Source organism: Pezoporus occidentalis, unplaced genomic scaffold, assembly GCF_034315485.1.
Source record: "Pezoporus occidentalis ecotype Australia unplaced genomic scaffold, CSIRO_AGI_Poc_V1 ctg168, whole genome shotgun sequence".
Classification (NCBI taxonomy): domain Eukaryota; kingdom Metazoa; phylum Chordata; class Aves; order Psittaciformes; family Psittacidae; genus Pezoporus; species Pezoporus occidentalis.
In genome coordinates, this window is record NW_026913510.1 from 551,555 (window position 1) to 565,232 (window position 13,678).

Sequence of the window (13,678 nt, forward strand, 5' to 3'; positions counted from 1 at the left end):
TTTGGCTTTATTCTTGTTATTACATGAGAAAACATTACTGAGAGAATACTCCTTTGTTTCCCTACATCACGAACATGCACTCACATTTTCACTACAAGTTAAGGTATTACTCCAAATTTATAAACTTCTTCAGTTGTGCATTTATGACATTGTTGTTCTTAGTTAATGACTTGTTGCTTAGTTGAATTAATTCGTTCCTCTTTGATAGCTGCATAATTGTCTTACATATCTAGAACAGAGCAAAGCTTTTAAATATGGAGGGGGAAAGACATGCAAAGGACAGTTCTTCAGATCTGACTCCTTGGAATATTTGTTCCAGATGAAGCAACACTGCAGAGCTGATTTCTCACAAGCTCAATAGAGAAAGACTGGAAGGCTCAGAAAGAACAAGCCGCCTCTGATATCTGCAGAGTGTCTCCTCTAGTACAAAGAAAATGGCATAAAAAAAATACATGTATCTGCTTGTAACCTACAAAACATGCCTGTCACCATTCTGATTAAACAATGTAGTTTTGCAATTTTAGACTGATTACAGTGAAAGGCCTAAATGCATTCCATAGATGCTACTATCTATAGATTTATGGCTACCTAATCACTGCTATCTCAGTACCTCTGAATAGGAAAATAAGGCATATAAGCCTAAGACACTATCAGCACCCAATAGGTTGGTTGAAGGTTTGGGATAGAGGCAAATTTCTCTCATTATTCTGCTGGAAGATTCAATACTTCAAAGGGTAGTATCTTTGATATATGAACATTTCTAAATGTCTATGAAGATGATGGCCCTGGTAGCAGCCTTTATTCAGGGAAACTGGGAGAGCAGAAAAAATGCTTTTTTTGTTTAACAATGGAAGTTACTGATCATATAACTAATCTAGATGACATATGTATCTATTAAGCTGTCTTTAGTGGTTTGGTTGAGATCTGAATACACACCAGGAACTTTGCTTATATTTTGGCAGACCTGTATGTGTCTGCACAGAAAGAACCAATGGCAGGTAGAAAATGTCACGAAAAGCATTCTATCTTGACATTATGACCAAGGACACTGACTCCTAGCCCATTGTTTCAGGTCTCTCTCAATTCTCCATAAGAAAACATTATTGCATTGTAAAAATACCTGTTACCAATTTCTCCTTCTAGTGAAAATAATCTTGCATACCAAAAATATTGGCCACGAGCAGGCAAATATCAGCAGAGGAATGAAGTTTCCCAGGAGAGAAAGGTGGAACTGATATCTGCAATCAAACTGGAACAAATAATGGAGGTCCTCACAAAACTCAGCAATGGCCAGAAAATAATTAAAACAATATCTAAACAATTGTTGGAGACCTCTGAAAAGGAACAGAGTCAAAATTCCATAGTTTCCCAGAAAAGATAAAAATGAGACCGGGTCTTTGGGAGCAGCATGAAAGGCTGAGCAGATTGAAAAACCCTGCTAAAATAAAGACTATTTTGACCAGCACATATAAAGGAATTTAGAAAGCTGCACTAAGACAAACTAAAGATTCATGTAGCACAGTATCCTTTCTTCAACAGCAGCCAACATTAGCAATTTCAGGCAGAAGTGTGAAAAAGCCCCAACCTAGAAGGTAATTCCTCTACCTCTGCTCTGCTGTCATAGATTCTGGCACTCAGCTTTTAATGGGACTTTTGAGTCACACTCAGTAATGGATCAACATAATGCTGAGCAATGGGGTATGATGCAGCACTCATAAAGAGCTCCTCACAAAAAAATGGGAGGCCTTTTCAGCTGTAATTTACCAAAGCATTTCAACTGAAGCAGGGCTCAGGGAGCTGAAAATTAAAAATAACATTAAAAATTAAAAGCCAGCTTTCTAAATAAATCAAATGTGGACTTGGATCATCTAAAGGACTTTAGTGACTTTTTTGTACTCCAGCTTCCATTTAGAAACAACACAGGAGAGAGAAGGCATGTGTCAGCTCAGAGTCAGGCTTTTGTGAAGGCGTACACAACTCAGCCAATCTCACATCCTGAAAGGCTGGCTGGGGGTTTTATCATGCCAGTCAGAACAGAATTACCCTAAACATCCTGCTTTGAAAATTGTACACAACACAGGTATTGTATTGCTAATCTAAACCTGCTTGAGATCTGCCACCAGTCTGAGCTAGACAGATAACAGGCCACAGTTGGATGGAAACCATGGGAGAAGAAGAACTTAGGTCAAGGAGAAAGTCCAAAGAGACCTGTGCAACCTTGGCTTGCATAGGCTTTGATTCAGAGAAAGACTTGCAAAGCATAAAACACTAACATAGTCTATAGATGTTTGTCTGAATTCAAACATGCCTCTTTAATCAGAGAAGAAAGTCTCAGGATACCTCAGGGCATGGAAGAAGTTGCTGTGGTGCTCCAGTCAACAGCTCCATAATGGGAGAAGGACCCACTGTAGCAAGGAGGCTGGAAGATGGCATCCGTGAGCCCTGATGGACTGCTCCATCCTTGGCAACAAGGGACTTGGCTCGCAGCTTCTCTGAGATAACAGGGAAACAATAAAACTGAATTTCTTAATTTCTTTTTTCATTATTTTTTTAAAGAGAGAGAGCAGGATTGAGGAGAAAAGTTGGCAAACTCTCAAAATTCAGCAAATGGACCAGATAGAAGTTATTGTTATGAAATTTCTTTGTTTCATGGCCAAGACTGTTACGCATCTCTGGCTCGCCAGGCAGAGCATCATGTGTCTTCATGGAAGCTTCTTTTCTACCCAGGGAGCTGGACAGAGGGAAATGAAACTTCAGGAAGGAGCTGGCTTGAAGGAGCGGCAGGGGTCAATTCAGCCTGAAGCACAGAACGTTATGTGTTTGTTTAGGAATAGGGGACACCCCGTCTGCTGTAGTGTGCTGCTCTTAAAAATGGAAAATGCAGCAAATGAGGAGAGAATACACCAGAACAAGACCTGTAGTGATATAAAGTGACAGCTTTTTGCCCTGAGGAAAGAGCCCGTGCCGTCTGGGAGGCTCATGGAGCTGGTTTTGGATGGCTAAGCCCGCCGCGTTGAGAACATTATTTTCAATCCAGATAATACCTTGGAGCATTTTAAAGCCTTTGAGCAGAACTTCTTATTTTCACTACTGCTCTCTGATGGCAAAGCAAGTGGGCTGTCAATAAGAAAGTGAGTGCAGAGAAACGTGAGTTAGCTTAAGAAGATATTTGCAATAAAACCCAGTGGGAAGGAGAAATCTCCTCTTACAGAAAGAAAACAGAGGCTCTCTGGAAGAATCAGTTGTACAAATATTTTTCAATAGACAGTTTTCTGTGGCATTTTTGGCTTCCATGGGGTTTTGACTTTACATACAAGTCATGCAGAAAATGTGATATAGATTTTGGCACTGCCAGGTAAAGTAACAGGCTGTCCTTGGGAAATTTACTTCCCTGCAATAAATCAAATTCTACTCCCAGTCCTTTCTGTTCATATGTGAATACTGTCCTCGCACAGTAAGCACTAGCATGTGTGCTCCCTGAAAGAAATATATAAACACAGGTACACGAATGCTGGAGATACGTCCTGAGCCTTTTAAACATTGGTTTTGAAGTTTTTTGTATGGTTTGTTAGATTCTGTGAATCTAGAAATCCCACACTCACCTCTGCACCAGCAATCTGACTGCATGGCAGTAAAGTTCTATAGCAGTTCAAGTGGTTACATGCATCAAACTTCCCCAAAAAGACTGGGAACAGTATATTCCATTCCTTTGAATAGAAAAAAAAAACACCCCAGAAAGACAGTAAAATACATCACAGCATTTTCCATATTGCTGCCTAAACTCAAGTCCTGCATATGTGGTTCCTGAAAAGAAACACAGAAGTGTGGATCTTTTACAAGCTTTCTACATCGCAAAACTGAAAACAATGCTCACTTCTGCTGAGGAAGATATTTCCAATTTATAAAAGGTTTCTCACACATTCAAACAGGAAACCTGTAGGAGAAGTATTTTGTTTGGTGGGGGCAGAGCCATGAGAAAGAACAGGCTGAATAACACTTGGAAGACAACTCTGAATGCTGCAGTCACCCCCAAAAATGTCACGGGATTATTTCAGGTTTCTGTCACAAGAAGCAGAGTTCTTGTATCATTTCAGAGACTGAAATGGTTGTACTAGAAAGAAATTATCTCCAGGAGCTAAACAGAGCAGAGTTTGCAAAAATAATGGAGATCCATCAGAGATACACAGAAAGACCATTTCCACATGCTGAAAAGGTAATCACATAAGAAGAAGGTTTGAATCAGATTTGGCTAGATCTGTGGGAGCTAGAATGGCCTTCGAGGGGAAAAAACATATAAACCCTGTTATAAATAACTGAATCTTTATCTTCTCTAAATTACAGTGGAAGTGTGCTGTGGTATGGAGATAAGCATAGCACGCTGGTCTGCAAGAGCTGGAAATATCCAGCTGCAGAAAGCACCAGAAAGGCAGTAGGTAGGGAATGACTTGTGGCACACCTGGAGAGACATCAAGGACAGATTTTGGGAGGGGGACTAATCTGGAAAGGGCTTGGAACTGTAAGCAAGGGAACTGACTTCAGTCTTGTTAATGCTGCATCCACAATAATGCTTTCTGCCAATGAAATATTAGGTTGCCATCTGCTTTTCCTAAGGAAAAATAACCCTCATGGCCCCCACTTGGGTTAACCATATAGACCAGAATGCAGCAATGCTTATTGGAATTACACTCTTACCTGAAGGCTACAAACAGCTGCCAGCACAACACAGATAGTAAGGAATGATTATTCTTAGTGCCCTAAACAGTCTATAATATTAACAGTTACATGAGATTTGTAGAAAAATGTCCAGAAGGTTTAAGCCCATACACAGAGAGCGAAGCAAAACCAGAATCCCTCTGCCAGCCCACCGCTGTGTTTGATTCTGCCTCTCCAAATCTTCCCAAGAGCATCCTTCCAAATCCATCCCACAGAAACTGTGTGGCTCACTGCTTAAAGTAAACACGCCGTTTGCAAAAGCTTTTGCATTTCACACTTTAGACTGGGTGTAAAAAGATCATCACTGAGAAGCTCATAAACACAGACACATTTGGAATGCTGAGCTCTGTACTCACTCACATTTCACTCTTTATATTGCTTCATTAGAGACTCATGCTCAACTGCTCCATCTCAAACTGTTGAAATCAAGCCTTTATGATGGGAAGAATTTGCACTGAAACACAGCCTGGGCCCATGAACCATGTCTCTAAGCTGAAGACAATTTGATAGATGGTGCACTGAACACACAGGTGGGTTCAAAAGAAATCAGTTTGGAGTTCTGGATAATTTTGAAAGTATTTTTGATCAATGATGTTTGGAAGTCTCAGGAACATTAATTCCATAGTCAGTTTGCCAAAATGTCTACCTTAGACACGATTTATGAGCATACATGTCAAGATCTATTTAAAATCCTTTGAGACTTCCAAATACATGAATAACACATGTATCATTACTGCCTTTTTTTAACACAGCATCATATAAATCAAGTGAGAGTCCAGGCTTTCTCAACTAAAGAAAACCACTGAACTTAAAATAACAAAGGTAGGACTTATTTATTAATGTACAATATCCAAAATTCCTATTAAGTTCTGTCAAGACCAGTTTGATACAGCACACTCTCAGGAACTGAAATTAACACATACTGACTTGGAGGTTAAATTCACTGCTTCACTCTATCTGTATTTTTCATTTGTAAGCTAAAGGTTAGGAAGTCCCTGGTTCCTCTTCTGAAAAGGTGCAAAGCTACCATGTTAAAAAATGGAAATACCATTTTATTGTATCCACTGTCTCTTCACTCAGTCATTTATCGACTTGTCTTGTGTCAAGGTACCATAAGGTGTTTACTTAATTTATCAGAAGCATTTCTGCATGCTCTCTGAGATGACTGGTTGTGAATTAGGAGTTTTGGGATTCCTTGTTAGCCAGTTCATGCTGACTGATGGGGACTGTTGTCAGTAGTTGAAAACGTAACTCACTCTGGATAGTGGATAATGGTAGTAAAGATGCAGGGAAGAAAATGATGAGCATTGCTATTTTCATTCTTCCAGACAGTGTCACAGTTACATGATCAAAGGCTTGGGATAAGCAGCTATATTATAAGAAGCCAGCTATTCTGAGTGCATATCAGAGCATGCTGAGACACTATCTAGAATGGACACAAGTAAGTTAGGACTGACTTTATTATTTATGTTTTCACAAACATCTGATAAAGTTACCAAGAGCATTCCTGTACTAATTGAGTCTTGGAGAGGAAAAGGAATCTTGACTGTTGCTCCTTAGATAATCATCCAACCAACACAATCATAACCCCAGAGTCTTTATGAGAAAGGATGAAAGAGCTTGCAATTTCCTTGACTGATGATAACATCCTGAGTGATAGGGACCAGTGTGTCACTTTATAAAACCTTAACCTCATTCAAACTGGTTTCCTTGCCATTTCTCAAAAAACCTGCTCTTGGATCCCAGCGCGATTACTCATCATTACAACAATTGCATTTACTTTTCTTGTCGGGACGACTCATTTGAATCTTTTTGGAAGATCCCCTTCCTATCTTTGGCAACATGCAAAGGCCAGTTCTGTTGAAGAAGATTATTCATATGTGCTCCTTCTCCAGTTCTTCCTCTCTTAAAAGGCAATTTTACGTTTTTTATGGGGCAGTGAAAAATACCCATGGATATTTTTTGTTCTTACCACCCAGGTCACACAGCTTGGTGAGTTGTTTTCAGTTAAAAAACCTTGCTCCATCTACCTACTAAGACACTTAAGTAAGCAGAATTAGTGACTGAATGAAGGACAGAAAGGAACGCTACCAAGATGCTACTATTCTCCCAGGGCAAACCACTTCTCTGACCCCTTGCAAGGCAAGGCACCTAAAATAGACATGAGAAAAACAGAGCTATAGCCCTGTCTTCTTGTGAAACCACAGAATAATGGGAGTGGGACCACTTTGCTCACCATAAGGGTCCTGAGAGACATGCAGGAGGCAGCCTCAGAGCAGGAGCAGCACATATCCTGAAGTTCTGCTGTCATGGGGTGGTACTACATCCTGGGCCCCTCAGTTCAAGAAGGACAGGGAGCTGCTGGAGAGAGTCCAGCGCAGGGCAACCAAGATGATTAAGGGAGTGGAGCATCTCCCTTATGAGGAAAGACTGAGGGAGCTGGGTCTCTATAGTTTGGAGAAGAGGCAGCCTCTATAAATATATAAAGGGGGAGTGCGAGGATGGAGAGGCAGTGGCAAACAATGATAGGACAAGGGTTAATGGGTACAAACTGGAACACAAGTTCTTGCTGTGACGGAACACTGGAACAGGCTGCCCAGGGAGGTTGGGTGAGACATTCAAAGCCCGCCTGGACACAGGTGTTCCTGCTTCATACTGTGAAACTGTGATACATTGTTCTTTGGCTTTGCCAAGGCTCTGTCTGCTTCTGATGCAAGAGGACAAGTCTTCCCAAATCTTCAGGCACAGTTCCATCCACATCTAACCTTCCCCTAACTCTGGCCCCTTTCTCTCCTTATTGCTTCTCATGTGGTTTCTTTAGCTTCTCTTCCAAGTGCAAAAAACTGACATTTTTTACTCTTCCTCAGACTTTGCATTCCCACCTTAAACACCCACATTCCACCTCCTGCCTTTTGTTCAGACTCTTGCATACTTCATGTTAATCAATTCTCTTATTATTTTCTACATTATGCAGTAGCTCAAAGCCTTTGCATTCCACAGGTGGGTCAATTAAAAAAGACAAAGGACACATGAAGATGTTTGTCAGGGAAGTATATAAAGATGTGAGCAAACAGCTCAGCAACCTCTCCACTTCCTGCATGTATAAAAAAGGTGTCTTAGCATGCAGAAGAGATGCACTGCAGACATCTGAGTAAGAGGAAAACATTGCTAATAATCCCATCCTGCCTATAAAGGGTCTTTGTACAAAGCACAACCTGAGCAATGTTAGCTTTCTTTGCTGAATTACTTCTGCACAGTTTTAAGCTGAATTTTCCTTTAGCACTTCTTGCCATATTTAGTATCACAGTGAGTGTGCAAAGCTCCAAGCCTCGCATTCAAGTGAGGCCCCTGGGATCTGTGATATCTCAGAACAAGAGATCAAGCAAGAGAAGAAAAACATGAGAAAGACCATTCCACCCCCCAAAATTATTACCCCATCAGGTGAGGCAAACTTACTGGTGCATTTACTTTTGACTTGAACTTCATATGAAGTTATGGAAAAGTCCAGACTGAAGGACTGCTGTCACTGCCTTGTGAATGTCAAACAACCCAAAGACTGAAAGATTTATCTGTTAAAGCTTTACTAAGGAGGATAACAAGGGAAAGGAAAATTAGATACAGAAGGAGATTACACGTGACTTCTGAGTTTACAAAAGAAATGTGATTTGGCAAGCCTGAGAAGCAGAGATGCTGCTCTCTGAGTTGGGGTTAGTTTCACCTAAAATAAACTATATTTTGGGGAAAAAAAAGAAAAATAAAAGTTAATACACTGTAAGTCTGTAAAGATATCTCACAATTGAGAGCTGGCACCAGGCAAAGTCATCCCCCTCTAAATGTTACCTGGGGGAATTTAAAGTAGTTTGGAATTATATATCTCTAGAACCATATTTCATCTTAAAAGAAAAAAGAATTACACCCATGTAGTCCATATGTAATCCATACATTACATATGTACATCCATAAATTGTTTCTTCTCCTATGTTGCTGTAATCATAAACCATTTGTATTATTTTTTCGTAAGTACAGCATAGAAATGATAGCAGTGGCTGCAAAGAGACTGAAGGCTTGAAATGCTACTGGGTAGATTATTATAAAGAAAGTTTTCTACTTCCCCAACTGCTAGTGGGGAAAAAGGATATAGAAAGAAAGGTGTCAGTAGGATTTCTTCAGTTAAGTTTCTTACCAGGTCATCTTCCAATGGGTACAGGCACTGAGGTCTCTGCAAAGAAGGGCTCTGCTTGGAGGTGATCATTGTGAAACACCCCAGAAGTGTATGGCAGTTCCTGTCTCCTCTAACTGGCATTATAGTCATGTCATTGATGGTGCTCAAGACTTTCCAGGCTGTGCAGAAGGTAAACCTTGGCTCACTAACACATATATTCCAGTTGGGTTTTGGTGGGCCATTTCCACAACAGTTCTATTCACATTTCCATCAGAAGCAAGAAGGTTGTGGCTAAGCCAGGATAACCTAAGAAAAAACAGGATGATGGATTATTCTCTTTGAAGATGGAAGATAATGCAAGCCAGGTGATGATCAACCCTGGTCCTATGCCCTCTTATCATGTAGAAGGAGCTGGAGTAAGATTTGAAGGCACTGTATGAGTGAGGTGGAGGAGAGTGGCATTAGAGATGGCAGACTGCTGTGTGGATGTCCTTGCAATGATAGATGCTTTTCACATGGACTCCAGAGCCAGTGCAGTCAGAGCCATGTCTGCGGCCTTTCCTGTGATTGAACACATAGGTGGAAGGTCTGTAATCATCCCTTTGGGTACTCTTTGTTTCTCTGTGCATTTCCCACAGCTCTCTGTCTGAAGTGATGATAAAACCAAATCAGCTGGCTGCTCTGAGGAGACTTTCTCCATAGCCTGTCCCTCTTCCTACAGCTATCAAGGAGCACCCAGCTAAGTGCTTCTCACATGTCTGGGGTCTCAGAGTGAAGACTGAGTGAAGACAGTGAGACTTCCCTGTTCTTATGCATTACAACAAATCACACAGTGATCTATAAGAGTTTGGCTTGCTTTTCAATATTTTAGTAGTGTTGCAGTAACATATTAATTATGGTTATGTTAACAAAGGAACAGCCACAGATGTTGCTAACTGAGATTGCTGCTGAGATGAGGCAAATTCTCTGGAACCAGTTTCAGTAGGAACTAATCCTAAGAACAACTTACCTAAAAGTTCATCGCTAAACTGCGTACAGGAGGTGGAAAGAGCTGGCAGCCAATTAAATACACTGGAAACAGAAGGGAAATGTGGAGGTGGAAGAAAAATGGAGATATTTTGCTGTTGCCCTTGAGAAAGTCGTTCCATCCTGAATTTCTCCAATGCCATATCCTTTGTAAGGTTTCAAAACCAACATTTAAAATATATTAAGGACAACCCTGTCTGAAAGTTAAAGCCCTTTGGGGGAGAATAAAAGAAGAACTTCAAAGTAACAAAATGCTAAATCTGGCAACTTGTTTTTAATGGAAGTAAAAACCTGCGCGATTTAATACTTGAAAGTGTAATAAGAAGAGAAATGTCACACATAGAGTTCAATTTCTACCCGTGGAATTGTGCCCCTGATTTAACAAATTCCAACTTAAATGCTTCCACCACAACTGAAGAATGTTTTACTGACCTCGAGCTCATTGTGCAGCAGAGGTCCAACAGTATTGCTAGGACTGGGATCAAAGAAGTAGAGGTTTTCAAGGCAGCTTGCTAGCTTGATGTGAGCAAAATCCAGCTGGGTAACATTCTGCAACCCAATGAATGCCAAACCCCCATTTTTTGTGGACTTTTGCTCAGGATGGCTTTATACATATGGCATCGAAATCTATTCTTACTTTGGAGAAGTCTCTGGCCTTTCCCTCGCAAAAGGACATTGCTGCACATGATGCTGCACAGTGATCTGATTTGTCTTAGACCAACCTTCAGCCTCGCAGGATGACCACTGGCATCCAGCTACACTTCCAAGATTGACTTCTGGTGTTATGGCTTTCCTTCAGTCATGAACAGAATCCCTTCTACATGTAACACTGCATGAAATCAATGGATTATTGCTAGCACAAGCAAGCAAAATCTAGCTTACCTGTATTGGGTTTAAAATGTCATTTTTTAATTATTATTTTTCAGTTTTCACATATTTGAGCACCTGGTTTTAATACTCTGGACAGGGGACAGAATTCTGAATGCTGGCATCCAAACAGATGCATGTCCTGAAACATCGGTCAGGATCTCTCATAAGGTAACACTTTATTGTAGTAAATATTATCATTTATGTGCCAGGTTACTTTCAGCTCTGCACAGTGGGAAACTGCTGTCTTGAATAATAGAATGTCTGCAAGTTATTAAATTTTGACCATTGAACCTACTGGTATCTAACAGGGATGTTAAGATTAATGTTTATGATGTGGTTTAGAGATGAAAGCCGCTCCGAAATGTGATTTATGACTTAGCTGTAGAGCCAGCAGGGCTAACTGGTGGGAGCAGCTTGGAATGGCAGTCAGGTATGAGGACTGACTTGCTGTGCTGTAGGCTAGCATGGTTCTGGTTGGTCTTACTGTGCCATGGCAGAAAAGTGCTGGGGGACCTAAACCAGGAGGTTTACTGTGCTGGATCGTTTTGTTTTGGATCAGCTGACATAGATAGCAGCTAAAATGCAGTGGTTGGGCACAGATACCACACGTCACAGTGATAAAAGCATGGCTCAGTGCACCTACATGAGTACCTAAGGAGACCAGGCATAGGGACACAACAGCTTATTAAGGCTTTATCTGCGGTAGGAACTATTTCTTATTTGAGGAGAAGAACAGAGGGAGGACCAGGCAAATTCCCATCTTTTACAGACATCCATGTTTTGGTGTTTGTAACAATTAGCATATCTGTGCCAAAGGCAATTTGCTCGTCTCTGTCTGCGCTGATTTTGGCCGTGTCTTAGCTGCAGGGAGGCTGAGCTTCACCACATTTTGCCATTCCAAGTTGCCTAGTTATCCATATTACCCTCATCTGGAAACCACGGCAGGCAATCAGATGTGCGCACATGGTAAATGCAGCCCAAGACCTAGAAGCTGGGAAAGGTTCCCACATTTTGGGTGTTTCCATTTAATTTCTGGAGGGGTTTGGTGAGAAATTTGGCGTAAACTATGAAATCATAACATAGCAACATGACATCCATGATTGATGTAGATTATGACACCTCTCAAGATATTTCCCTCTTTCCTGCAGTGTCCCAGATATCTTAGCCAAGCAGATGTTCACCATTATTTTGAGCCATGGAAAAATGTAGGATTCACACTAGAAGAAATAATACAGAACATGGAAGACGTCTGAACTATTCTCTGTTTGCTTTGTCTTGCAAGTAACGAGGAATTTGTATTTTCTGAGTCAGAGCTGGAACTGGAACACAGACACCTCACGTTCTGGAAGGACCTCACTCTTCAGAACCTCCAGCCACCAGGAAAGACAAGGCCCGCACCCCCCCCTCAAAAGGCTGTCCTGTTTTTATGCAGAAAAGCAACACATTTCTGTGAAACAGAAGAGGAAAGAAGAGATCTCTCTGATGATATTCTGCTCAGTTTCTTGTTCTGGCACGTTATTGTGTCCAGTGATTGCAGGAGGAAAGGAAGACCTAGCAGCCCTTAAGAAGCAATGGCTGTTGGCTCCATTGTCTTTCTGGGGGTAGTGTTCATTCTCTAATTATAACACCCGTTCACTCTCAGCCATGAAGCTTTCAGTTTCTATGAGATTTCAGGACTCATTTCTATCTAATATGAAACCTTAAAGTTTTCCAGGAAAACTGTTGGTGGTAAAAATCCGCTATTGTCCATTGTTGGCTCTGAAGAAAGGCTGTTGGAACATGGCATGTAGACGTTCCCTCCCACCATTCCTTCCCAGCATTAACAGTGTCATCGCTGACCCAAATAAATGCATTGTTCTCTGAAGCAGAGAGAATAAAGTTATTTTGAACTGATAAGGCTCCTCCCTGACTATTCCCTGCTTGGACTCCATTACCAGAAAGATGGTCCCCATCTGACTTGGCTGTTCTTCTTGGAATAACCCCAGATCTTCTTTATACTCCAAGCAATTTGACCTGTTTCCTTCTCTCAGCACATTTACCCATGAAGCACCAGAGAGCAAAAAGTTTATCAGAGAAGGGAGGTCCAAATTGCTCTCCAAGGGCTCACCTCATCAGGAGACGTAGTAATTACATAGGGTAGGTTTTATTCAGCCTGTTTGCAGCACGTTTCAAAGACAACACAGCTGCTGGAAATGCTGCCATTTCAGCCTCTCGTGTGAAAGGCAATGGTTATTGCTTGTGGCTGCTTCTTCTACTTCAAGCCAAGCAAAGCATTACTGCTCAGCTTGCACTGCTCTCCACGGTACAGACCCAGGTACTCATTGAACTGGCCGCCCATCAGCTTTTCCCAGGGAAGCCAGCACTGCAGTGCAGCCAATGTGTAGCTCCATCCCCCTTTGCCTGGCATGGGAGCGCGGTGGGTCCGTACATTCTGTTCAGCCTCCGGAAATGGCAGTTCTGCTGCAGGTCAGGGTTTGAGAAACGGACACCTTTTTCCCTTTTTTTTTTCCCTTTTCTGTGGATTTTCTTTTTACTCCTTTCTCCCCCCTCACTTTCCCTGGGCCTCTTCCAAGAACAATCCTGGTGCCATTCTCTCCAACCAAAGGCACAAAGAGCTTCTTTTACTGACCCACGGGCTGTTCAGGATACAAAGAAGTTAAACTAACAATGCTGCAATGCAACAGCCCATTACAGACAGGTCTGGATGAGTCACAGAAATAAAGAGTAGGAAGGGATTTAAGAGGCCACCTTCCCCTCTTCCCCAAGGCAGCATGAGTATTTCGCCTACTACACTTTCCAGTGTCTCTGTTACTTTGCCCCTGTGGAGTACTGCAAGCTCTCCATTCCTCCCTCAGGAATGGTATTTATTGCTGTGATTTATCACTCTTTGAAACAAGTTTCCCCAGC

At 41.5% G+C, this 13,678-nt stretch overlaps 1 long non-coding RNA gene across 2 annotated transcripts in view; it reads left to right on the top strand.

Annotated features, from left to right (window-relative positions):
• The window catches only part of LOC134160990 (uncharacterized), a 72,390-nt gene extending 59,752 nt beyond the window's left edge, over window positions 1-12,638 (top strand). The window contains exons 1-3 of one of the 2 annotated variants that reach the window (XR_009963778.1): window positions 8,920-9,065; window positions 10,828-10,939; window positions 11,920-12,638. This is a non-coding gene — a long non-coding RNA (uncharacterized LOC134160990). Of the gene's footprint in view, window positions 1-8,919; window positions 9,066-10,827; window positions 10,940-11,919 lie in introns of those variants that run through there. The other variant, XR_009963779.1, reaches the window with a different exon arrangement.
• The last annotated feature ends 1,040 nt before the right edge of the window (window positions 12,639-13,678 follow it).